General features: G+C 44.4%; 1 pseudogene; it reads right to left on the minus strand.

The window, feature by feature from the left end:
- Positions 1 to 26,484, minus strand: part of LOC135556710 (unconventional myosin-IXAa-like) — a 217,419-nt pseudogene that overhangs the window by 4,673 nt on the left and 186,262 nt on the right.

Consider the following 26,484-nt stretch of genomic DNA (forward strand, 5'->3'; position numbering starts at 1 on the left):
TAGGGTTTTAAAAATATATCCACTCCGCCCCGACCCCTCCCAAGGACAAAATAGCTTTTTTTGTTACATATATACATACATACATACATACATGTTACATACTACATACACTTCATGACTAAAAGTATGTGGACACCTGCTCGTCCAACATCTCATTCCAAAATCGAGGGCATTAATATGGAGTTGGCCCACCCTATTCTGCTATAACAGCCTCCACTCTTCTGGGAAGGCTTTCCACTAGATGTTGGAACATTCCTGCGGGGACTTGCTTCCATTTAGCAAGAAGAGCATTGTGAGGTCGGGCACTGATGTTGGGCGATTAGGTCTGACTCGTTCCAATTCATCCCAAAGTTGTGCGATGAAGTTGAGGTCAGGGCTCTGTGCAGACCAGTCATGTTTTTCCACACCAATCTCAACAAACCATTTCTGTATGGACCTCTCTTTGTGCACGGGGGCATTGTCATGCTGAAACAGAATAGGACTTTACCCAAACTGTTGCAACAAAGTTAGAAGCATAGAATCGTTTAGAATGCCATGTTATGCTGTAGCATTACAATTTCCCTTCACTGGAACTTATGGGCCTTGCCCGAACCATGAAAAAAATTAACTGACCATTATTCTTCATCCACCAAACTTTACAGTTGGGGCAGGTAACGTTCTCCTGACATCTGCCAAACCCAGATTTGTCCGTTTGAGTGCCAGAAGTGAAGCGTGCCTCACTCCAGAGAACGAGTTTCCAGTGCTCCAGAGTCCAATGGCGGCGAGCTTTACACCACTCCAGCCGACGCTTGGCACTGCGCATGATGATCTTAGGCTTATGTGCGGCTGCTCTGGAAATCCATTTCATGAAGCTCCCAACGAACAGTTTTTCTGCTGACGTTGCTTCCAGAGTCAGTTTGGAACACAGTAGGGAGTGTTGCAACCGAGGACAGAATTTTTACGCACTACGCGCTTCAGCACTCGGCGGTGCCGTTCTGTGAGCTTGTGTGGTCTACCACTTCGCGGCTGAGCCGCTGTTGCTCCTAGACGTTTCCACTTCACAATAACAGCACTTACAGTTGATTGGGGCAGCTCGAGCAGGGCAGAAATGTGATGAACTGACTTGTTGGAAAGGTGGCATCCTATGACGGTACTGAGAAAGTCACTGAGCTCTTCAGTATGGGCCAATCTACTGCCAATGTCTGTTTATGGAGATTGCATGGCGGTGTGCTAGATTTTATACACCTGTCAGCAACAGGTGTGGCTGAAATAGCCCAATTCACTAATTTGAAGAGGTGTCCACATACTTTTGTATAGAGCGTACATGGGGGTGGCAGGTAGCCTGGCGGTTAGGAGCGTTGGGTCAGTAACCGAACGGTTGCTGGTTCGAATCCCGAACCGACAAAGTAAAGAATTTGTCACTCTGCAGGGCACTTAACTGCCCCCCGCCACCCCGCACCTCTCTGGTGTGGAAGACACATTTCAGTTGAATGCATTCAGTTGTAGAATTGACTAGATATCCACTTCCCTACATGGTAGAGAAAAGTGTTTACTACACACACACACACACCAGTCTCACCAGAGGGGTTGAAGGCGGCTCCTTCAGGGTCCATGTTGAGTTTCTCAGAGCTGTCTGCTGTTCCTATCGAGGCTTCCGACTCCAGAGTCTCGTCATCAGATGCCCGCGGCTCCAAGATCAACATCTCATACGTTAACTCCTCCCTACACACACACACACACACACACACACACACACACACATGAATGTAAGACGCTTTGGATAAAACCATCTGCTAAATGACATACAGTGGCTTGCGAAAGTATTCAACCCCTTGGCATTTTTCCTATTTTGCTGCCTTACAACTTGGAATTAAAATATATATTTGGGGGGGGTTTGTATCATTTGATTTACACATGCCTACCACTTTGAAGATGCAAAATATTTTTTCTTGTGAAACAAACAAGAATTAAGACAAAAAAAAATGAAAAACTTGAACGTGCATAACTATTCACCCCCCCAAAGTCAATACTTTGTAGATCCACTTTATGGAACAATTACAGCTGCAAATCTCTCAGGGTATGTCTCTATAAGCTTGGCACATCTAGCCACTGGGATTTTTGCCCATTCTTCAAGGCAAAACTGCCCCAGCTGTTGGATGGGTTCTGCTGGTGTGTAGCAACCTTTAAGTCATACCACAGATTCTCAATTGGATTGAGGTCTGGGCTTTGACTAGGCCATTCCAAGACATTTAAATGTTTGCCCTTAAACCACTCAAGTGTTACTTTAGCAGTATGCTTAGGGTCATTGTCCTGCTGGAAGGTGAACCTCCTTCCCAGCTTAAATCTCTGGAAGACTGAAACAGGTTTCCCTCAAGAATGTCCCTGTATTTAGCACCATCCATCATTCCTTCAATTCTGACCAGTTTCCCAGTCCCTGCCGTTGAAAAACATCTACACAGCATGATGCTGCCACCACCATGCTTCACTGTGTAATGCAGTTGAACAATTCTGACCAGTTTCCCAGTCCCTGCCGTTGAAAAACATCTCCACAGCATGATGCTGCCACCACCGTGCTTCACTGTGTAATGCAGTTGAACAATTCTGACCAGTTTCCCAGTCCCTGCCGTTGAAAAACATCTCCACAGCATGATGCTGCCACCACCGTGCTTCACTGTGTAATGCAGTTGAACAATTCTGACCAGTTTCCCAGTCTCTGCCGTTGAAAAACATCTCCACAGCATGATGCTGCCACCACCATGCTTCACTGTGTAATGCAGTTGAAACATTTGAGGCATTTATAAGTTATATTCTTCAAGAATCAATGGTTATATAGTAAATAGGTATTTCTATAACTGCCAGTGAAGATTTCCTGTGGGGGTCAAATTGTTATTGGTGTTCTTGGGATGATGAGAGGTGCTGGGTTTTTGCCAGACATAGCATTTTCCTTGATGGACAAAAAGCTCAATTATAGTCTGACCAGAGTACCTTCCATATGTTTGGGGAGTCTCCCACATGCCTCTTGGCGAACATCAAACGTGTTTGCTTATTTTTTTATTTAAGTCATGGCTTTTTTCTGGAAACTCTTCCGTAAAGCCCAGCTCTGTGGAGTGTACTGTACGGCTTAAAATGGTCCTATGGACAGATACTCCAATCCCCGCTGTGGAGTTTTGCAGCTCCTTCAGGGTTATCTTTGGTCTCTTTGTTGCCTCTCTAATTAATGACCTGCTTGCCTGGTTCGTGAGTTTTGGTGCGTGGCCCTCTCTTGGCAGGTTTGTTGTGGTGCCATATTCTTTCAATTGTTTTATATTGGATTTAAATTGTGCTCTGTGGGATGTTCAAAGTTTCTGATATTTTTTTATAACTCAACCCTGATCTGTACTTCTCCACAACTTTGTCCCTGTCCTGTTTGGAGAGCTCCTTGGTCTTCATGGTCCCGCTTGCTTGGTGGTGCCCCTTTCTTAGTGGTGTTGCAGACTCTGGGGCCTTTCAGAACAGGTGTATATATACTGAGATCATGTGACAGATCATGTGACACTTAGATTGCACACAGATGGACTTTATTTAAATAATCATGTGACTTCTGAAGGTAATTGGTTGCACCAGATCTTATTTAGGGGCTTTATAGCAAAGGGGGTGAATACATACACACGCACCACTTTTCCGTATCTATAATTTTTTGTTACATTTTTTTCACTTCACTTCACCAATTTGGACTATTTTGTGTAAATCCATTACATGAAGTCAAAATAAAAATCAATTTAAATTACAGGTTGTAATGCAACTATATAGGAAAAACACCAAGGGGGATGAATACTTTTGCAAGGCACTGTATTACCATCTGCTAAATGACATATATTACCATCTGCTAAATGACACATATTACCATCTGCTAAATGACGCATATATTACCATCTGCTAAATGACACATATTACCATCTGCTAAATGACGCATATATTACCATCTGCTAAATGACGCATATATTACCATCTGCTAAATTACATTACCACCTGCTAAATGACATATATTACCATCTGCTAAATGACATATATTACCATCTGCTAAATGACACATATTACCATCTGCTAAATGGCGTATATATTACCATCTGCTAAATGACGCATATATTACCATCTGCTAAATGATGCATATATTACCATCTGCTAAATTACATTACCACCTGCTAAATGACATATATTACCATCTGCTAAATGACAAATATTTCCATCTGCTAAATGACACATATCACCATCTGCTAAATGACGTATATATTACCACCTGCTAAATGACGCATATATTACCACCTGCTAAATGACATATATTACCATCTGCTAAATGACATATATTACCATCTGCTAAATGACGCATATATTACCATCTGCTAAATGACGCATATATTACCATCTGCTAAATGACGCATATATTACCATCTGCTAAATGACGCATATATTACCATCTGCTAAATGACGTATATATTACCATCTGCTAAATGACATATGTATTACCATCTGCTAAATGGCGTATATATTACCATCTGCTAAATGACATATGTATTACCATCTGCTAAATGACATATATATTACCATCTGCTAAATGACATATGTATTACCATCTCCTAAATGGCGTATATATTACCATCTGCTAAATGACGTATCTATTACCATCTGCTAAATGACGTATATATTACCATCTGCTAAATGACATATGTATTACCATCTGCTAAATGGCGTATATATTACCATCTGCTAAATGGCGTATCTATTACCATCTGCTAAATGGCGTATATATTACCATCTGCTAAATGGCGTATCTATTACCATCTGCTAAATGGCGTATATTAATGTTATTATATATTATATATTACCCTGTCTACAGAATTACTCATTGAGCAGAACTAGGCTCTTTCTCTTGTTGTCAACAAAGTTGTTCCCAAGACAATATACATTACTGCAGTGGTCACCAACCGGTCATTCGCCAAGGCATTCCTAGTCGATCGCCATACATTTCTGTAAAAAACCCAACAATAAAGCCTTGTGTTCCATGACTAGAGAGAGACTGTCAACGAATACAGCAGAGAGTTGCCGTTTTCATGAGTGAGTTCATGTTTAAGTTTTCACTCAGCACTGTCAACACTTTTATAAGTCATAAAATGAGCTTCTCCACTCACTCTGCAACCAGCAGTGCAGCTGTAATGAATGAGTAGAAAAGTGTATCTGGAGGCTTGCGTTGTTATTATTATTAGTGGCTTGAGTCTTTTTCAATATTGAGGAATATTTCACTTCCTCTGTTCATAGGAGTAACAACATGAATTTGTACATGAGGCAGAAGTAGTGTGGTGCGACTCGACTTTCACCATCAGCTGGAAGACGGTGTCTCTTTTTGGTCAGTGTCAGTGGAGGAAAGGGACAGAGGAGGGATGTAGAGAGACGGACCCTCAGTCTGCTGCTCTCCCTCTTCTGAGACGGACTCTCAGTCTGCTGCCCTCCCTCTTCTGAGACTGACTCTCAGTCTGCTGCTCTCCCTCTTCTGAGACTGACCCTCAGTGTGCTGCTCTCTCCCTCCGCTGAGACTGACCCTCAGTCTGCTGCTCTCTCCCTCCGCTGAGACTGACCCTCAGTCTGCTGCTCTCTCCCTCCGCTGAGACTGACCCTCAGTCTGCTGCTCTCTCCCTCCGCTGAGACTGACTCTCAGTCTGCTGCTCTCCCTCTTCTGAGACTGACCCTCAGTGTGCTGCTCTCTCCCTCCGCTGAGACTGACCCTCAGTCTGCTGTTCTGCTCTCTCCCTCCGCTGAGACTGACCCTCAGTCTGCTGCTCTCTCCTCCGCTGAGACTGACCCTCAGTCTGCTGCTCTCTCCCTCCGCTGAGACTGACCCTCAGTCTGCTGCTCTCTCCCTCCGCTGAGACTGACCCTCAGTCTGCTGCTCTCTCCTCCACTGAGACTGACCCTCAGTCTGCTGCTCTCTCCCTCCGCTGAGACTGACCCTCAGTCTGTTGCTCTCTCCCTCCGCTGAGACTGACCCTCAGTCTGCTGCTCTCTCCCTCCGCTGAGACTGACCCTCAGTCTGCTGCTCTAACCCTCCACTGAGACTGACCCTCAGTCTGCTGCTCTCTCCCTCCACTGAGACTGACCCTCAGTCTGCTGCTCTCCCTCTGCTGAGACTGACCCTCAGTCTGCTGCTCTCTCCCTCCGCTGAGACTGACCCTCAGTCTGCTGCTCTCTCCCTCCACTGAGACTGACCCTCAGTCTGCTGCTCTCCCTCCTCTGAGACTGACCCTCAGTCTGCTGCTCTCTCCCTCCACTGAGACTGACCATCAGGTGCGGGCACCATCAGCCCAGTAAAATAAAAATAAAAAGTACATCATTTAAATGTGAGTCACTCAGCTGTGTCCTACAAGTAATACAACAACTGATCTATTACCGGTGTGATCATATTGCACATCTCAAATGTTGAAATACATATTTATTTCAATGGTCCGAACAATGCATTGGCAGGGCAATTCAAGCAAAGCCAATATGCAGTGAAAATGTATTGGGCCTATAGCCTACTGCACAAACATTATTGATACAGAACTGTTTTTAATTGGTTAATGTTGCAAAGGCTTACGTTTAAATCGGAGCGGTAAATCTCAGCTTGCATTTTGAGAAAGTGATCTTGAGTCAGAAAAGGTTTGTGACCACTGCTTTACTGTACTTTGATTTTTGAGGAAGAGCCCTAGAGTTCTAGAGTCCTAGAGTACTAGAGTTGTTCTAGAGTACTAGAGTTGTTCTAGAGTACTAGAGTTCTAGAGTACTAGAGTTGTTCTAGAGTACTAGAGTACTAGAGTTGTTCTTGAGTACTAGAGTAGAGTACTAGAGTTGTTCTAGAGTACTAGAGTTCTAGAGTTGTTCTAGCGTACTAGAGTTCTAGAGTACTAGAGTTGTTCTAGAGTACTAGAGTTGTTCTAGAGTTCTAGAGTACTCGAGTTGTTCTAGAGTACTAGAGTTGTTCTAGAGTACTAGAGTTGTTCTAGAGTACTAGAGTTGTTCTAGAGTACTAGAGTTGTTCTAGAGTTCTACAGTACTAGAGTTGTTCTAGAGTACTAGAGTTGTTCTAGAGTACTAGAGTTGTTCCAGAGTTCTAAAGTATTAGAGTTTTGGTAGAGTATAGTGACTTGTGAATACTGTTAATAATAAGGGACAATCAGGCTCACTTCTCTCTCTGCAGGCCCTCAATCTGCTCCGTGAGGACCCTCTCTTCCTGCTGCATGGTGGCCTGCTGCTGTTCTGTCAGCCCCGGCTCTGCCCTCTCCTCCTCTGCACTCTCCCCGTCCACCACCGGGAGCACTCTGGGGCTGAGGGGCGGCGAGGGCGTGTGGTGGCTGCTACCCCTCCGCAGACGACCTTTGCCCTATAGGACACAGGACACAAAGCTAGTTAGGATAGAAGCTAGGCTATAAGATCGTCTAGACTAGGCTAGGTCACTAGATAGGATAGAAAGGCTAAGCTATTAGATAGGCTAAGCTATTAGGCTAGGCTACAATGGGCTATTAGATAGTTAGGATAGAGTCTGATCTAATGGTTCACATCGGACTCAGTGTCATGATTATTGTTTCTACTAATGACACATACACAGTGGAGACAGCCTGAGACATGAGTGTTCAATATGGATGGACAGAAAACTCAATGTGTGACATAGTTGACAAGGGTAATTTATACTGTGATATAGTTGACGAGGGTCATTTATACTGTGATATGGTTGACGAGGGTCATTTAAACTGTGATACGGTTGACGAGGGTCATTTATACAGTGATACGGTTGAAGAGGGTCATTTAAACTGTGATACGGTTGACAAGGGTCATTTATACAGTGATACGGTTGAAGAGGGTCATTTAAACTGTGATACGGTTTACAAGGGTCATTTATACAGTGATACGGTTGAAGAGGGTCATTTATACAGTGATACGGTTGATGAGGGTCATTTATACAGTGATACGGTTGAAGAGGGTCATTTATACAGTGATACGGTTGACAAGGGTCATTTATACAGTGATACGGTTGAAAAGGGTCATTTATACAGTGATACGGTTGAAGAGGGTCATTTAAACTGTGATACGGTTGACAAGGGTCATTTATACAGTGATACGGTTGAAGAGGGTCATTTATACAGTGATACGGTTGATGAGGGTCATTTATACAGTGATACGGTTGAAGAGGGTCATTTATACAGTGATACGGTTGACAAGGGTCATTTATACTGTGATACGGTTGACAAGGGTCATTTATACAGTGATACGGTTGATGAGGGTCATTTATACAGTGATACGGTTGACGAGGGTCATTTATACTGTGATACGGTTGACGAGGGTCATTTATACTGTGATACGGTTGACAAGGGTCATTTATACAGTGATACGGTTGACGAGGGTCATTTAAACTGTGATACGGTTGACGAGGGTCATTTATACAGTGATATAGTTGACGAGGGTCATTTATACAGTGATACGGTTGACGAGGGTCATTTATACAGGGCGGCAGGGTAGCCTAGTGGTTAGAGCGTTGGACTAGCAACCGAAAGTTTGCAAGTTCAAATCCCCGAGCTGACAAGGTACAAATCTGTCGTTCTGCCCCTGAACAGGCAGTTAACCCACTGTTCCTAGGCCATCATTGAAAATAAGAATTTGTTCTTAACTGACTTGCCTAGTAAAATAAAGGTAAAATTTTAAAAAATATATGTATATATATATACAGTGATATAGTTGACGAGGGTCATTTATACAGTGATGTGCATATTTTCTTCACTATTTTTATGCAGCGTTATGACAAAGCTACTTCACGAGTGTTATAAAACCAACAAACTGTAGCGGACACGCACACACACACAGGCATGACCTTTTGACCTGTGTTAGGCTGAGTGTTATTATGTTGTGAAGCAAAAACATATATATTTTTTAAAAACATGTTGTGTTAGCCTTGGGGTTTGGTTTGGTCGGAATGCAACATTTCAAAACAGAAATGAAACAAAGCATGCTAACAGAAGCCAACCACTGCTCTGCCTATCTGTCCAATGAACCAACCACTACTCTGCCTATCTGCTCAACGGCATTAACCACTGCTCTGCCTATCTGTCCAACGAACCAACCACTGCTCTACCCATCTGTCCAACAAACCAACCACTGCTCTGCCATCTGTCTAAAGAACCAACGACTGTTCTGCCTATCTGTCCAACGAACCAACCACCGCTCTGCAAATCTGTCCAACGAACTAACCACTCTGTCCAACAAACCAACCACTGCTCTGCCTATCTGTCCAACGAACCAACGACTGTTCATCTGTCCAACAACGACTCTGTCCCAACGAACTAACCACTGCTCTGCCCATCAACCCTATCTGTCCAACAAACCAACCACTGCTCTACCAATCTGTCCAACGAACCACTGCTCTGCCCATCTGTCCAACGAACCAACCACTGCTCTGCCTATCTGTCCAACGAACCAACCACTGCTCTGCCTATCTGTCCAACGAACCAACGACTGTTCTGTATATCTGTCCAACGAACTAACCACTGCTCTGCCCATCTGTCCAACAAACCAACCACTGCTCTGCCCATCTGTCCAACGAACCAACCACTGCTCTGCCTATCTGTCCAACGAACCAACCACTGCTCTGCCTATCTGTCCAACGAACCAACCACTGCTCTACCAATCTGTCCAACGAACCAACCACTGCTCTGCCTATCTGTCCAACGAACCAACGACTGCTCTACCTATCTGTCCAACGAACTAATCACTGCTCTGCCTATCTGTCCAACGAACCAACCACTGCTCTGCCTATCTGTCCAACGAACCAACCACTGCTCTGCCTATCTGTCCAACGAACCAACGACTGCTCTACCTATCTGTCCAACGAACTAATCACTGCTCTGCCTATCTGTCCAACGAACCAACCACTGCTCTGCCTATCTGTCCAACGAACCAACCATTGCTCTGCATATCTGTCCAATGAACCAACTACTGCTCTGCCTATCTATCCAACGAACCAACCACAGATCTCATTGTTAACAGACACTAAGCACTCCTCTGCCTATCTGTCCAATGAACCAACCACAGCTCTCATTTCGCTCACGTGACCTAGTAATGACCGTTGACAGTCATAATACAATCATCATAGAACTGAAATGAATTAACACATAATAAATGAAAGGTCGATATTTATTACAAATCAATGGTGTCATCGGTGTGGAGATAGTGCATTCGCAAAGTATTCAGACCCCTTGACTTTTTCCACATTTTGTTACATTACAGCCTTATTCTAAAATTGATTAAATTTTTTGCTCTCATCAATATACGCACACACACAATACCCCATCATTTATTTTATTTCACATTTTTTAATTTCACCTTTATTTAACCAGGTAGACAAGTTGTGCAAAGGAGCAGGATAGATAAATAAATAAATACAGTATGGGGATGAGGTAGTTGGATGGGCTATTTACAGATGGGCTATTTACAGTGTCCCAGAACCTTTTTAAGTTTGTGCTACAGGATGCACATTTCTGCTTGAAAAAGCTAGCCTCAGCTTTCCTAACTGCCTGTGTATATTGGTTCCTGACTTCCTTGAAATGTTGCATGTCGTGGGGGCTATTCGATGCGAATGCAAAATGCCACAGGATGTTTTTGTGCTGGTCAAGGGTAGTCAGGTCTGGAGAGAACAAAGGACTATATTTGTTCCTGGTTCTACATTTTTGAATGGGGCATGCTTACTTAAGATGGTCAGGAAGGCACTTTTAAAGAAGAACCAGGCATCCTCTGTTGACGGGATGAGGTCAATATCCTTCCAGGATACCCGGGCCAGGTTGTTTAGAAAGGCCTGCTCTCTGAAGTGTTTTAGGGAGCGTTTGACAGTGATGATGGGTGGTCGTTTGACCGCAGATCCATTAAGATGCCGGCAATGATCTTGGTTGAAAACAGCAGAGGTGTATTTGGAGGGCAAGTTGCTTAGGATGATATCTATGAGGGTGCCCGTGTTTACGGATTTGGGGTTGTACCTGATGGGTACATTTATAATTTGTGTGAGATTGAGGGCATCAAGCTTAGATTGTAGGATGGCCGGGGTGTTAAGCATGTCCCAGTTTAGGTCACCTAGCAGCACGAGCTCTGAAGATAGATGGGGGGCAATCAATTCACATATGTTGTCCAGGGCACAGCTTGGGACAGAGGGTGGTCTATATCAAGCGGCAATGGTTAGAGACTTGTTTCTAGAAGGATTTTTAAAAGTAGAAGCTCGAATTGTTTGGGTACAGACCTGGATAGTAAGACAGAACTCTGCAGGCTATCTCTGCAGTAGATTGCAACACCGCCCCCTTTGGCAGTTCTATCTTGTCAGAAAATGTTATAGTGAGGGATGGAAATTTCAGGGTTTTTGGTGGTCTTCCTAATCAGGTTTTAGACATGGCTAGGACATCCGGGTTGGCAGAGGGTGCTAAAGCAGTGAATGAAAAAAACTTAGGGAGGAGGCTTCAAACGTTAAGATGCATGAAAATAATGTCAAAGCAAAAACAGGTTTTTAGAAATGTTTTTTTTAACACCAGTCTCAACGTCAACAGTCAAGAGGCGACTCCGGGATGCTGGCCTTCTAGGCAGAGATGCAAAGAAAAAGCCATATCTCAGACTGGACAATACAAATAAAATATTAAAAGACGGGCAAAAGAGCACAGACACTAGAAGGCCAGCATCCCGGAGTTGCCTCTTCACTGCTGACAATGAGACTGGTATTTTACGGGTACTATTTAATGAAGCTGCCAGTTGAGGACTTGTGAGGCATCTGTTTCTCAAACTAGACACTAATGTACTTGTCCTCTTGCTCAGTTGTGCACCGGGGCCTCCCACGCCTCTTTTTATTACGGTTAGAGACAGTTTACGCTTTTCTTTGAAGGGAGTAGGACACAGAGTTGTACGAGATCTTCAGTTTCTTGGCAATTTCTCGCATGGAATAGCATTCTTTTCTCAGAACAAGAATAGACTGACGAGTTTCAGAAGAAAGTTCTTTGTTTCTGGCTATTTTGAGCCTGTAATCAAACCCACAAATGCTGATGCTCCAGATACTCAACTCGTCTAAAGAAGGCCAGTTTTATTGCATCTTTAATCAGAACAACAGTTTTCAGCTATGCTAACATAATTGCAAAAGGGTTTTCTAATGACCAATTAGCCTTTTAAAATGATAAACTTGGATTAGCTAACACAACGTGCCATTAGAACACAGGCGTGATGGTTGCTGATAATGGGCCTCTGTTCACCTATGTAGATATTCCTTTTCCGTTTCCAGTTTCAATAGTCATTTACAGCATTAACAATGTCTACACTGTATTTCTGATCAATGTGATGCTATTTTAATGGGCAAAAAAATTTGCTTTTCTTTCAAAAACAAGGACATTTCTAAGTGACCCCAAACTTTTGAACGGAAGTGTAAGTATTCAGACCCTTTACTCAGTACTCTGTTGAAGCACCTTTGGCAGCGATTACAGCTTCAAGTCTTCTTGGGTATGACGCTATAAGCTTGACACACCTGTATTTGGGGAGTTTCTCTCATTCTTCTCTGCAGATCATCTCAAACTCTGTCAGGTTGGATGTGGAGCATCGTTGCACAGCTATTTTCAGGTCTCTCCAAAGATGTTTAATCGGGTTCAAGTCCGGCCTCTGGCTGGGCCACTAAAGGACATTCAGAGACTTGTCCCGAAGCCCATTGGCTATGAGCTTAGGGTCGTTGACCTGTTGGAAGGTGAACCTTCGCCCCAGTCTGAGGTCCTGAGCACTCTGGATCTCTGTACTTTTCTCCGTTCATCTTTCCCTCGATCCTGACTAGTCTTCCAGGCCCTGCCTTTGAAAACCATTCCCACAGCATGATGCTGCCACCCCCATGCTTCACAGTAGGGATGGTGCCCGGTTTCCTCCAGAAGTGACGCTTGGCATTCAAGACAAAGTGTTCGATCTTGTTTTCATCAGACCAGAAATTATTGTTTCTCACGGTCTGAGAATCCTTTAGGTGCCTTTTGACAAACTCAACGCGGGCTGTCATGTGCCTTTTACTGAGGAGTGGCTTCCATCTGGCCACTCTACCATAAAGGCCTGATTGGTGGAGTGCTGCAGAGATGGTGTTTTTTTATGTGCAAAAATGTCTAAAAAAACGGTTTTACTCATTGTGGGGTATTGTGATGTCATTATGGGGTATTGTGATGTTATTATGGGGTATTGTGTGAAGATTAAGTAAAACATTTATTTTATCCATTTTAGAATAATGAAGTTGTAACGTAACAAAATGTGGAAAGAGGGAAGGAGACTGAATAGTTTCTGAACGCATTGTACGTGACAAACTGAGTATGACACAAAGACAAAGTTCTGTGGAAAATTAATATAAAGAGAAAGGGAGGATGAAGACCGACAGAGGGACAGCGAGAAGGACCGAGAGGGGAGAGAGAGAGAGAGAGAGAGAGAGAGAGAGAGAGAGGGAGAGAGGGGACATAGAGGAGGGAGAGGGAGAAGAAGGGAGAGAGGGGAGAGAAAAAGAGAGGAGATTGAGAGAGCGAGAAGGAGGGAGAGAGAGGTGGGAGAGGAGATTGAGAGAGGACAGAGAGGAGGGAAAGAGAGAAGGAAGGGGAAAGAGAGAAGGACAGTGAGAGAGGACGGAGATAGAGGAGGGAGAGAGAAGGATTGAGAGAGAGAAAAAAAGAAGAGATGGCATTGTGAGGGTATGCAGAATTGACTGTCAGCACCACAGATAAATGGGCTAACAGGACTGGTTGATTGACAGCGCCACAGACAAATGGGCTAACAGGACTGGTTGATTGACAGCGCCACAGACAAATGGGCTAACAGGACTGGTTGATTGACAGCGCCACAGACAAATGGGCTAACAGGACTGGTTGATTGACAGCGCCACAGACAAATGGGCTAACAGGCCTGGTTGATTGACAGCGCCACAGACAAATGGGCTAACAGGACTGGGTGTGGTCACATGGAGTATATACTAAGAATACATACCGGAGTGGTCGTGCGGGTTATGCCAATAAACTTAACAGCGATTAGTACAGGTTTCTGGAGTGGGGTAAGGGGAGAATAGGGTTAGAGAGGGTAACCTTCGTTGGAGGACATTACATTGTGTGAGAGGAATTAAGGGTTAAAGGTTTAAAGTCAACCACTGGAAGACAGAGAGGGAGGTCTATGATGACCTCAGTCAGAGGGTAAGGTTACATTTCTCCTCACACGAGACCCCTGGGTCGTGTTCATTAGGTTATGCGACAGAAAACGCTTCTAAAACATTTTGCAATGAAAATGAGCCCCTCTTATTGGACAAGTCCAGAAAGTCCCTCCAATTTTCTGTCTGTTTTCTTCCATTTGATACCTAATGAATACAACCCCCTGTTGTCCTGGTGCCTTACCATGGACTTCCTGATGTGTGTCAGTCTGCTCTTGGCCTTGTTCTCAGCAAACTCCAGACTGTTGATGTCCTTCAGTCTGGCCCTGTACTTATTCATCTGTTCTCCGATGATCAGCTCCACACACCTAGAGGAGGACAGGCAGAATGAGTTGATGAGTCAGCTCCTAACACCTAGTGAGTCTGAGCAGGCAGAATGAGTCAGCTCCTAGAGGAGTACAGGCAGAATGAGTCAGCTCCTCACACCTAGAGGAGCTGGCAGAATTCTCCGATGATCAGCTCCACACACCTAGAGGAGGACAGGCAGAATGAGTCAGCTCCTCACACCTAGAGGAGCACAGGCAGAATGAGTGAGCTCCTCACATCTAGACGAGGACAGGCAGAATGAGTCAGCTCCTCACACCTAGAGGAGCACAGGCAGAATGAGTCAGCTCCTCACACCTAGAGGAGGACAGGCAGAATGAGTCAGCTCCTCACACCTAGAGGAGGACAGGCAGAATGAGTCAGCTCCTCACACCTAGAGGAGGACAGGCAGAATGAGTCAGCTCCTCACACCTAGAGGAGGACAGGCAGAATGAGTCAGCTCCTCACACCTAGAGGAGGACAGGCAGAATGAGTCAGAGAGGAGGACAGGCAGAATGAGTCAGCTCCTCACACCTAGAGGAGCACAGGCAGAATGAGTCAGCTCCTCACACCTAGAGGAGGACAGGCAGAATGAGTCAGCTCCTCACACCTAGAGGAGCACACAGGCAGACACCTAGAGGAGCACAGGCAGAATCAGCTCCTCACACCTAGAGGAGGACAGGCAGAATGAGTCAGCTCCTCACACCTAGCAGGCAGAATCCTCACACCTAGAGGAGGACAGGCAGAATGAGTCAGCTCCTCACACCTAGAGGAGGACAGGCAGAATGAGGAGTCAGCTCCTCAGGAGGACCTGAGAGCTCCTCACACCTAGAGGAGACAGGCAGAATGAGTCAGCTCCTCACACCTAGAGGAGGACAGGCAGAATGAGTCAGCCCTCAGGCAGAATGAGTCACCCTAGGAGGACAGGCAGAATGAGTCAGCTCCTCACACCTAGAGGAGGACAGGCAGAATGAGTCAGCTCCTCAGAGGAGGACAGGCAGAATGAGTCAGCTCCTCACACCTAGAGGAGGACAGGCAGAATGAGTCAGCTCCTAGGAGGACAGGACAGGCAGAATGAGTCAGCTCCTAGAGGAGGACAGGCAGAATGAGTCAGCTCCTCACACCTAGAGGAGGACAGGCAGAATGAGTCAGCTCCTAACACCTAGAGGAGCGCAGGCAGAATGAGTCAGCTCCTCACACCTAGAGGAGGACAGGCAGAATGAGTCAGCTCCTCACACCTAGAGGAGGACAGGCAGAATGAGTCAGCTCCTAGAGGAGGACAGGCAGAATGAGTCAGCTCCTAGAGGAGGACAGGCAGAATGAGTCAGCTCCTAGAGGAGGACAGGCAGAATGAGTCAGCTCCTAGAGGAGGACAGGCAGAATGAGTCAGCTCCTAGAGGAGGACAGGCAGAATGAGTCAGCTCCTAGAGGAGGACAGGCAGAATGAGTCAGCTCAGCTCCTAGAGGAGGACAGGCAGAATGAGTCAGCTCCTAGAGGAGGACAGGCAGAAATGAGTCAGCTCCTAGAGGAGGACAGGCAGAATGAGTCAACTCCTAGGGAGGACAGGCAGAATGAATAGAGGAGGACAGGCAGAATGAGTCAGCTCCTAGAGGAGGACAGGCAGAATGAGTCAGCTCCTGAGGAGGACAGGCAGAATGAGTCAGCTCCTGAGGAACGGACAGAATGAGTCTATAAGAATGAGTCAGCTAGAAATATCCTAGAGGAGGACAGGCAGAATGAGTCAGCTGAGGATTGTCTTAGTGGAGGACAGGCAGAATGAGTTGAGGATGACAGTCAGCTCCTAGAGGAGGACAGGCAGAATCTGCAGGCAGAATGAGTCAGAAGGAGGACAGGCAGAATGAGTCAGCTCACCTAGTGGAGGACAGGCAGAATGAGTCAGCTCCTAGAGGATCAGGCAGAATGATGAATTAAAGCTAGCTTGAGGAGGACAGGCAGAATGAGTCAGCTCCTAGAGGAGGACAGGCAGAATGAGTCAGCTCATTTCCATTCAGTCCTTGACACAGTTGCAACAGGCAGAATATCCTAGAGGAGGACAGGGTTATCAAGAGTAGTAGTTTAAGGAGGACAGGCAGAATTCAGCTCTGAGACATTTTAGAGACACATTTGCTTCCTGAATTAAAGCTATTGAGGTACGTCCGTTGTAAGCCCACATCAACACCCAGTTCACACACACACACACACACACACACACACACACACACACACACACACACACACACACACACACACACACACACACACACACACACACACACACACACACACACACACACACACACACACACACACGGAGCACAAAGGTGAATGAACATTGAGAGAGAATTGACATTGACCAAGGAAAAGAAGAATAAGAACAAAAATAAATGCATTTGGACTGGAATTGACAAAAAAGAATGATTAAAGGTTGAATATGTTAAATGTTGAAGGGTGAAAGCATTGGGAAATGTACCAAGGGAGATAGTAAAGGATGATTGAAGTAATGCAGTTAAATGGTTAACAATGCTATAATGTTGTTTGCTTTAAGGTATGATGCATATAGACTTTGTTTAACCTTAGAAGAACACGGCCTTAGGAGGTTGATAATGAAAGTTTACAGTACAATGTTATAATGTTGTTTGCTTTAAGGTATGATGCATATAGACTTTGTTTAACCTTAGAAGAACACGGCCTTAGGAGGTTGATAATGAAAGTTTACAGTACAATGTTATAATGTTGTTTGCTTTAAGGTATCATGCATATAGACTTTGTTTAACCTTAGAAGAACACGGCCTTAGGAGGTTGATAATGAAAGTTTACAGTACAATGTTATAATGTTGTTTGCTTTAAGGTATGATGATATAGACTTTGTAACCTTAGTTGGAGGTTGATAATGAAAGTTTAAGTACAATGTTATAATGTGAAGATTTAAGTTGGTGAAGATTTATGTAGGAGGTTGATGAAGATTTAAGTTGGTGAAGATTTAAGTTGGTGAAGATTTAAAATGGTGAAGGTTTAAGTTGGTGAAGGTTTAAGATGTAATGGGAGTTAATACGTTGGGTTGGAGTAGCATTATAATAGAGCCAAGTAGTCAATGGTAATGTTTTAAAAGTTATTGATAATGGAATGTACTAAATTGTGCTAGCTTGCATAGGAAATTCCGTGGTCGGAGCGTCCAGAATTAGGCATCCTGTCAAGGCGGGCATACTGCGAAAGAGAACATCCTGCCTAACAGGATGTTAACCACTGAATGCGTCATCGGAGAGGGTGTAAACCACAATGAGAAAGGAAGAGCGAGGGTATAAAAGGGGAAGAACCCGTCGACTGCCGGAACAAGATTGTTTTGCTGTAGCTTTTTAACTTACAATACATTTTTGACTTTCCTTATTATACTTATATTTACATTTTTATTTTATGCAGTTAAAGTAAACATCTAGGAGGAATCCTTAAGAATACCTCTTTGATATTAAAGAAGTCTCGAGGTATTGCTCTCCTGAGGTAGAGTACCTCATGATAAGCTGTACACCACACAGTCTACCAAGAGTTCTCATCTATATTATTCGTAGCCGTCTATTTACCACCACAAACCAATGCTGACACTAAGTCCGCACTCAACGAGATGTATAAGGCCATAAGCAGACAAGAAAATGCTCACACAGAAGTGGCGCTCCTAGTGGCCAGGGACTTTAATGCAGGCAAACTTAACTCCATTTCACCTCATTTCTACCAGCACGTCACATGTGCAACCAGAAGGAAAAAAACCTCTAGATCACATTTACTCCACACACACAGTGCACCCTCGATTTGGCAAATCTGACCATAACTCTATCCTCCTGATTCCTGCTTACAAGCAAAAACTAAAGCAGGAAGCACCAGTGATTTGCTTAATACGGAAGTGGTCAGATGACGCGGATGCTACGCTACAGAACTGTTTTGCAGCACAGACTGAAATATGTTCTGGCATTCATCCAATGTCATTGAGGAGTATACCACCTCAGTCACCGGCTTCATCAATAAGTGCATCAACGACGTCGTCCCCACAGTGACCGTACGTACATATCCCAACCAGAAGCTATGGATTACAGGCAACCTCATCAAGCTAAATGCTACAGCTGCCACTTTCGAGGAGCGGGACACAAATCCGGACGCTTATAAGAAATCCCGCTACGCCCTCAGACGAACCATCAAACAGGCAAAGCGTCAATACATGATTAAGATTGAATCCTGCTACACCGGCTCTGACGCTCGTCGGATGTGGAAGGGCTTGAAAACTATTACAGATACAAAGGGAAACCGAGCCGCGAGCTGCCCAGTGACACGAGCCTACCAGACAAGCTAAATGCCTTTTACGCTCGCTTCGAGGCAAGCAACACTGACGCATGCATGAGAGCACCAGCTGTTCCGGACAACTGTGTGATCATGCTCTCCGTAGCCGATGTGAGCAAGACCTTTAAAAAGGACGCAGGGGCAGACGGATTACCAGGACGTGTACTAATAGCATGTGTAGACCAACTGGCAAGTGTCTTCACTGACATTTTCAACATCTCCCTGACTGAGTCTGTAATACCAACATGTTTCAAGTAGACCACCATAGTCCCTGTGCCCAAGGACGTGATTGTAACCTGCCTAAATGACTACTGCTCCGTAGCACTCATGTCGGTAACCATGAAGTGCTTTGAAAGGCTGGTCACGGCTCACATCAACACCATCCTCCCGGACACCCTAGACCCACTCCAATTCACATACCGCCCCAACAGATCCACAGACGACACAATCTCAATCGCACTCCACACTGCCCTTGCCCACCTGGAAGATGGGAACACCTTTGTGAGAATGCTGTTCAATGACTAGAGCTCAGCGTTCAACACCATATTGCCCACAAAGCACATCACTAAACTAAGGACCCTGGGACTAAACACCAACCTCTGCAACTGGATCCTGGACTTCCTGACGGGTCACCCCCAGGTGGTAAGGGTAGGTAACAACACATCTGCCACGCTGATCCTCAACACTGGGGCCCCTCTGGGGTGCGTGCTTAGTCCCTTCCTGTACTCCCTGTTCACCCACGACACAACAGTGGTAGGCCGGATCATTGACAACGATGAGACAGCCTATAGGGAGGAGGTCTGAGACCTGGTAGTGTGGTGCCAGGACAACAATCTCTCCCTCCATGTGAGCAAGACAAAGGAGCTGATCATGGACTACAGGAAAGGCGGACCAAACAGGCCGCAATTAACATCAACGGGCTGTAGTGGAGCGGGTCGAGAGTTTCAAGTTCCTTGGTTTCCACATCACCAATGAACTAACATGATCCAAACTCACCAAGACAGTTGTGAAGAGGGCACGACAAAACCTTTTCTCCCTCAGGAGACTGAAAAGACTTGGCATGGGTCCCCAAATCCTCAAAAGGTTATACAGCTGCATCATCGAGAGTTCAATTACTGCGTGGTACAACAGCTCGGCATCTGACCGCAAGGCACTACAGATGGTAGTGCGTACGGCCCAGTACATCACTGGGGCTAAGCTGCCCGCCATCCAGGACCTCTACACCAGGCGGTGTCAGAGGAAGGCCCAAAAAATTATCAAAGACTCCAGGCACCCAAGTCAAAGACTGTTCTCTCTGTTACCGCACGGCAAGCGGTACCGTAGTGCCAAGTCTAGGACCAAAATGCTCCTTAACAGCGTCTAACCCCAAGCCATAAGACTGCTGAACAATGAATCAAATGGCCACCGGACTATTTACACTGACACCCCTTCCTCCATATTATCTATGCATAGTCACTTTAACCATTTACATTACAAATTACATTTAAGTCATTTAGCAGACGCCTTATCCAGAGCGACTTACAAATTGGTGAATTCACCTTCTGACATCCAGTGGAACAGCCACTTTAAATAGTGCATCTAAATCATTAAGGGGGTGAGAAGGATTATTTATCCTATCCTAACCCTACCGACATGTACAAATTACATTGACTAACATGTACCCCCGCACATTGACTCGGTACCGGTACCCCCTGTACATAGCCTCGTTAGTTAAAACAGTTATGTTATTATATTGGGTTACTTTTGTATTATTTATTTTCGTAACTCTTTCTTGAACTGCATTGTTGGTTAAGGGCTTGTAAGTAAGCATTTTCACGGAAAAGGTACACGCGTTGTTGTATTCGGCGCCTGTGACAAATACAATTTGATTTGATAGACGTGTGTTTTTAGACAACGTCTGAGGGGGGAGACAAAAAAACTGTTGATAGAGTTGCAGATGGATCGTTTGTTATTAAATATGTAAAATAAAACTGTTGATAGAGTTGCAGATGGATCGTTTGTTATTAAATATGTAAAATAAAACTGTTGATAGAGTTGCAGATGGATCGTTTGTTATTAAATATGTCAAATAAAACTGTTGATAGAGTTGCAGATGGATCGTTTGTTATTAAATATGTCAAATAAAACTGTTGATAGAGTTGCAGATGGACCGTTTGTTATTGAAATAAAACTGTAAAATAAAACTGTTGATAGAGTTGCAGATGGATCGGTGTCTTATTAAATATGTAAAATAAAACTGTTGATAGAGTTGCAGATGGATTTTGTTATTAAATATGTCAAATAAAACTGTTGATAGAGTTTATTGTTCTGAAACCCTGTGTCATCAAAGAGTCATACAAGTGCATGACGTTTTACTCTAGGTTTCTGAAAGAGACTGGATTCATTTAGGATCTTGTTTTGCATCCGGTGAATTAACCTATCGGGGACCAGATATCGGGGACCCGAGTGGCTGGTATAAAGTAACCTAACCTGAGGGACTCAACTTCGGGGATAGCCCACTCTACTGTAAGGCCATTAATGTTGAGTTTGAGGAACAGTCCCTGTATCCAGGCTCAGTGGTAGTAGGGCAGAGCGGCATCGATCAGATCTGTAGGGGCAAGAAATAACCTTGACCTTAACACTGATAGCAACAACAACCACAGCAGAGAAGTTGGCTGTGTCTACAGCTGTCGCAATAGAGAGACAGATAGACAGACAGAGGTTGTTTACTATGACTCTGGTCCTGGAGTTCTGCCTTCCAGAACCGGGAATGACGAGCCCTGTGTGAGAAGCACCGTGAGGGAGACTTACGCAGTGGTCTTGCCGATGTCCTGGACACTCTGCAGGGGGTCGATGGTGTCGGGGCAGCGGAGGATGCAGGGGGCGAACACGATGGCTAGGGCATTGGCCGACATACGGTTGGTGTCTTCCTGAAGGGCGATCCTGGAAGACCACACACACACACACACACACACACACACACACACACACACACACACACACACACACACACACACACACACACACACACACACACACACGTCAGAGGGGGTCGCAAAAAAAACTGGTATGCAGTGGATGCCAACTTCCCTCCACCCTTCTCCCACACTGCCCGTCATTTAGAATCATTGGTGTATCATTGACTGGAGGGAGTTTGTGCACACTTTGGGAGAAGGGTGGAGAATTGGGACGCAGCCAGTGAGAGGACATCCTGTTTCCTATGGGACCCACTCACCTGACCAGGTGGAAGATGAGACGCTCCAGGGTACTCAGGTGGGTTCTGCTGAGCAGGTCGATCACAGAGTACACCCCTCGGATGACCTCCTTCTGGTCTGGCTGGCCTGCATGGGGGACACCCCCCCCCAAAGAAATACAATTACTTCCTGCTTTTACTTCCTGCTTTTATTTCCTGCTTCACTCCTATGGGGACACAGACATTATATCTTTATAATATATTATATATATATAGATTTATACAGTGCATTTGGAAAGTATTGTTTTTAATACGTTTGCTTAAATAAAAAATAAAACTGTTTTCGCTTTGTCCTTTTGGGGTATTGTGTGTAGATTGATGAGGAATTGTTATTTATTTGATACATGGTAGAATAAGGCTGTAACAAAAAAGTTAAGCGGTCTGAACAAATCAATTCAAATTTGATTGGTCACATACACATATTTAGCAGATTTTATTGCGGATGTAGCGAAATGGAGTGATGCATCAGATGACTAGGCCTCCACAATCACAAATGAGTAGGGACAGTACAGACTACTAGTCAAAAGTTTGGACACACCTCCTCATTCAAGGGTTTTTATTTGTTTTTGCTATTTTCTACATTGTATAATAATAGTTAAGACATCAAAACTATGAAATAACACATATGGAATCATGTAGTAACCAAAAAAAAGTTAAACAAATCAAAATATATTTTATATCTTAGTTTCTTCAAAGTAGCCACCCTTTGCCTTGATGACAGCTTTGCTCACTCTTGGCATTCTCTCAACCAGCTTCATAAGGAATGCTTTTCCAACAGTCTTGAAGGAGCTCCCACATACGCTGAGCACTTGTTGGCTGCTTTTCATTCACTTTTCATTCACTCTGCAGTCCAACTCATCCCAAACCATCTCAAATGGGTTGAGGTCGGGTGATTGTGGAGGCCAGGTCATCTGATGCAGCACTCCGTCACTCTCCTTGGTCAAGTAGCCCTTACACAGCCTGGAGGTGTGTTTTGGGTCATTGTCCTGTTGATTACAAATGATAGTCCCACTACGAGCAAACCAGATGGGAAGGCGTTTCGCTACAGAATGCTGTGGTAGCCATGCTGGTTAAATGTGCCTTGAATTCTAAATAAATCACTGACAGTGTCACCAGAAAAGCACCCCCACACCATAACACCTCCTCCTCCATGCTTTACGGTGGGAACCACACATGCGGAGATCATCCGTTCACAAACTCTGCGTCTCACAAAGACAGCGGTTGTAACCCAAAATCTCAAATTTGGACTCATAAGACCCAGGGACAGATTTCCACTGGTCTAATTTCCATTGCTCGTGTTTCTTGGCCCAAGCAAGTCTCTTCTTCTTATTGGTGTCCTTTAGTAGTAGTTTCTGTGCAGCAATTTGACCACGAAGGCCTGATTCCCGTAGTCTTCTCTGAACAGTTGATGTTGAGATGTGTCTGTTACTTGAACTCTGTGAAGCATTTATTTGGGCTGCAATCTAAGGTGCAGTTAACTCTAATGAACTTAACCTCTGCAGCAGAGGTAACTCTGGGTCTTCCTTTCCTGTGGCGGTCCTCATGAGAGGTTTCATCATAGAGCTTGATGGTTTTTGCGACTGCACTTGAAGAAACGTCAAAGTTCTTGAAATTTTCCGCATTGATTGACAATCATGTCTGTATACCACCCTTATCTTACCTCACAATACAACTGATTGGCTCAAATGCATTAAGAAGGAAAGAAATTCCACAAATTAACTTTTAACAAAGCACACCTGTTAATTGAAATGCATTCCAGGTGACTACCTCATGAAGCTGGTTGAGAGAATGCCAAGGGTGTACAAAGCTGTCATCAAGGCAAAGGGTGGCTACTTTGATGAATCTCAAATATAAAATATATTGGGATTTGTTTAACACTTTTTTGGGTTACTACGTGATTCCATATGTGTTATTTCATAGTTTTGATGTCTTCACTATTATTCTACAATGTAGAAAGTAGTAAAAAACTTGAATGAGTAGGTTTGTCCAAACTTTTGACTGGTACTGTGTGTGTGTATATATATATATATATATACAGTGCCTTGCAGTGCCTTGCGAAAGTATTCGGCCCCCTTGAACTTTGCAACCTTTTGCCACATTTCAGGCTTCAAACATAAAGATATAAAACTGTATTTTTTTTTGTGAAGAATCAACAACAAGTGGGACACAATCATGAAGTGGAGCGACATTTATTGGATATTTCAAACTTTTTTAACAAATCAAAAACTGAAAAATTGGCCGTGCAAAATTATTCAGCCCCTTTACTTTCAGTGCAGCAAACTCTCTCCAGAAGTTCAGTGAGGATCTCTGAATGATCCAATGTTGACCTAAATGACTAATGATGATAAATACAATCCACCTGTGTGTAATCAAATGCACCTGCACTGTGATAGTCTCAGAGGTCTGTTAAAAGCACAGAGAGCATCATGAAGAACAAGGAACACACCAGGCAGGTCCGAGATACTGTTGTGAAGAAGTTTAAAGCCGGATTTGGATACAAAAAGATTTCCCAAGCTTTAAAAATCCCAAGGAGCACTGTGCAAGCGATACTATTGAAATGGAAGGAGTATCAGACCACTGCAAATCTACCAAGACCTGGCCGTCCCTCTAAACTTTCAGCTCATACAAGGAGAAGACTGATCAGAGATGCAGCCAAGAAGCCCATGATCACTCTGGATGAACTGCAGAGATCTACAGCTAAGGTGGGAGACTCTGTCCATAGGACAACAATCAGTCGTATATTGCACAAATCTGGCCTTTATGGAAGAGTGACAAGAAGAACGCCATTTCTTAAAGATATCCATAAAAAGTGTTGTTTAAAGTTTGCCACAAGCCACCTGGGAGACACACCAAACATGTGGAAGAAGGTGCTCTGGTCAGATGAAACCAAAATTGAACTTTTTGGCAACAATGCAAAACGTTATGTTTGGCGTAAAAGCAACACAGCTCATCACCCTGACCACACCATCCCCACTGTCAAACATGGTGGTGGCAGCATCATGGTTTGGGCCTGCTTTTCTACAGCAGGGACAGGGAAGATGGTTAAAATTGATGGGAAGATGGATGGAGTCAAATACAGGACCATTCTGGAAGAAAACCTGATGGAGTCTTCAAAAGACCTGAGACTGGGACGGAGATTTGTCTTCCAACAAGACAATGATCCAAAACATAAAGCAAAATCTACAATGGAATGGTTCAAAAATAAACATATCCAGGTCTTAGAATGGCCAAGTCAAAGTCCAGACCTGAATCCAATCGAGAATCTGTGGAAAGAACTGAAAACTGCTGTTCACAAATGCTCTCCATTCAACCTCACTGAGCTCGAGCTGTTTTGCAAGGAGGAATGGGAAAAAATTTCAGTCTCTCGATGTGCAAAACTGATAGAGACATACCCCAAGCGACTTACAGCTGTAATCGCAGCAAAAGGTGGCGCTACAAAGTATTAACTTAAGGGGGCTGAATAATTTTGCACGCCCAATTTTTCAGTTTTTGATTTGTTAAAAAAGTTTGAAATATCCAATAAATGTAGTTCCACTTCATGATTGTGTCCCACTTGTTGATTCTTCACAAAAAAATACAGTTTTATATCTTTATGTTTCAAGCCTGAAATGTGGCAAAAGGTTGCAAAGTTCAAGGGGGCCGAATAATTTCGCAAGGCACTGTATATATATATATATACCTTGATTCAGTCAAAATCATCTATAAACCACATCTATAAGCCACATTTAGCCATTACTACATAGTAACATTGTAACAGAACAACAAGGTGCATACTTATGACCCCAGCTCTTACCCATTGCCCGGAGGAACTCCTCGTACAGTTCAAAGGTCATCAGAGGGTTGGGCAGGTCACGGAGCCATTGTTTGAGCACGCCGGCGATGACGTGGATGTTGTAGTCGTCCAGGTTCATGCTGCTCACATCTTAAGTAGGACAGGAAGAGAGTCGGACAGGAAGAGAGTAGGAGAGGAAGAGAGTAGAGCAGGAAGAGAGTAGAAGAGGAAGAGAGTAGGAGAGGAAGAGAGTAGGACAGGAAGAGAGTAGAAGAGGAAGAGAGTAGAAGAGGAAGAGAGTAGGAGAGGAAGAGAGTAGGACAGGAAGAGAGTAGAGCAGGAAGAGAGTAGAAGAGGAAGAGAGTAGGAGAGGAAGAGAGTAGAACAGGAAGAGAGTAGGACAGGAAGAGAGTAGAGCAGGAAGAGAGTAGGACAGGAAGAGAGCAGGACAGGAAGAGAGCAGGACAAGAAGAGAGTAGGACAGGAAGAGAGTAGGACAGGAGGGGGTAGAGCGGGAAGAGAGTATGACAGGAAGAGAGTAGGACAGGAAGAGAGTAGAGCAGGAAGAGAGTATGACAGGAAGAGAATAGAGCAGGAAGAGAGTAGGACAGGAAGAGAGCAGGACAGGAAGAGAGTAGGACAGTAAG

This window comes from Oncorhynchus masou, chromosome 15 (genome assembly GCF_036934945.1).
Source record: "Oncorhynchus masou masou isolate Uvic2021 chromosome 15, UVic_Omas_1.1, whole genome shotgun sequence".
Classification (NCBI taxonomy): domain Eukaryota; kingdom Metazoa; phylum Chordata; class Actinopteri; order Salmoniformes; family Salmonidae; genus Oncorhynchus; species Oncorhynchus masou.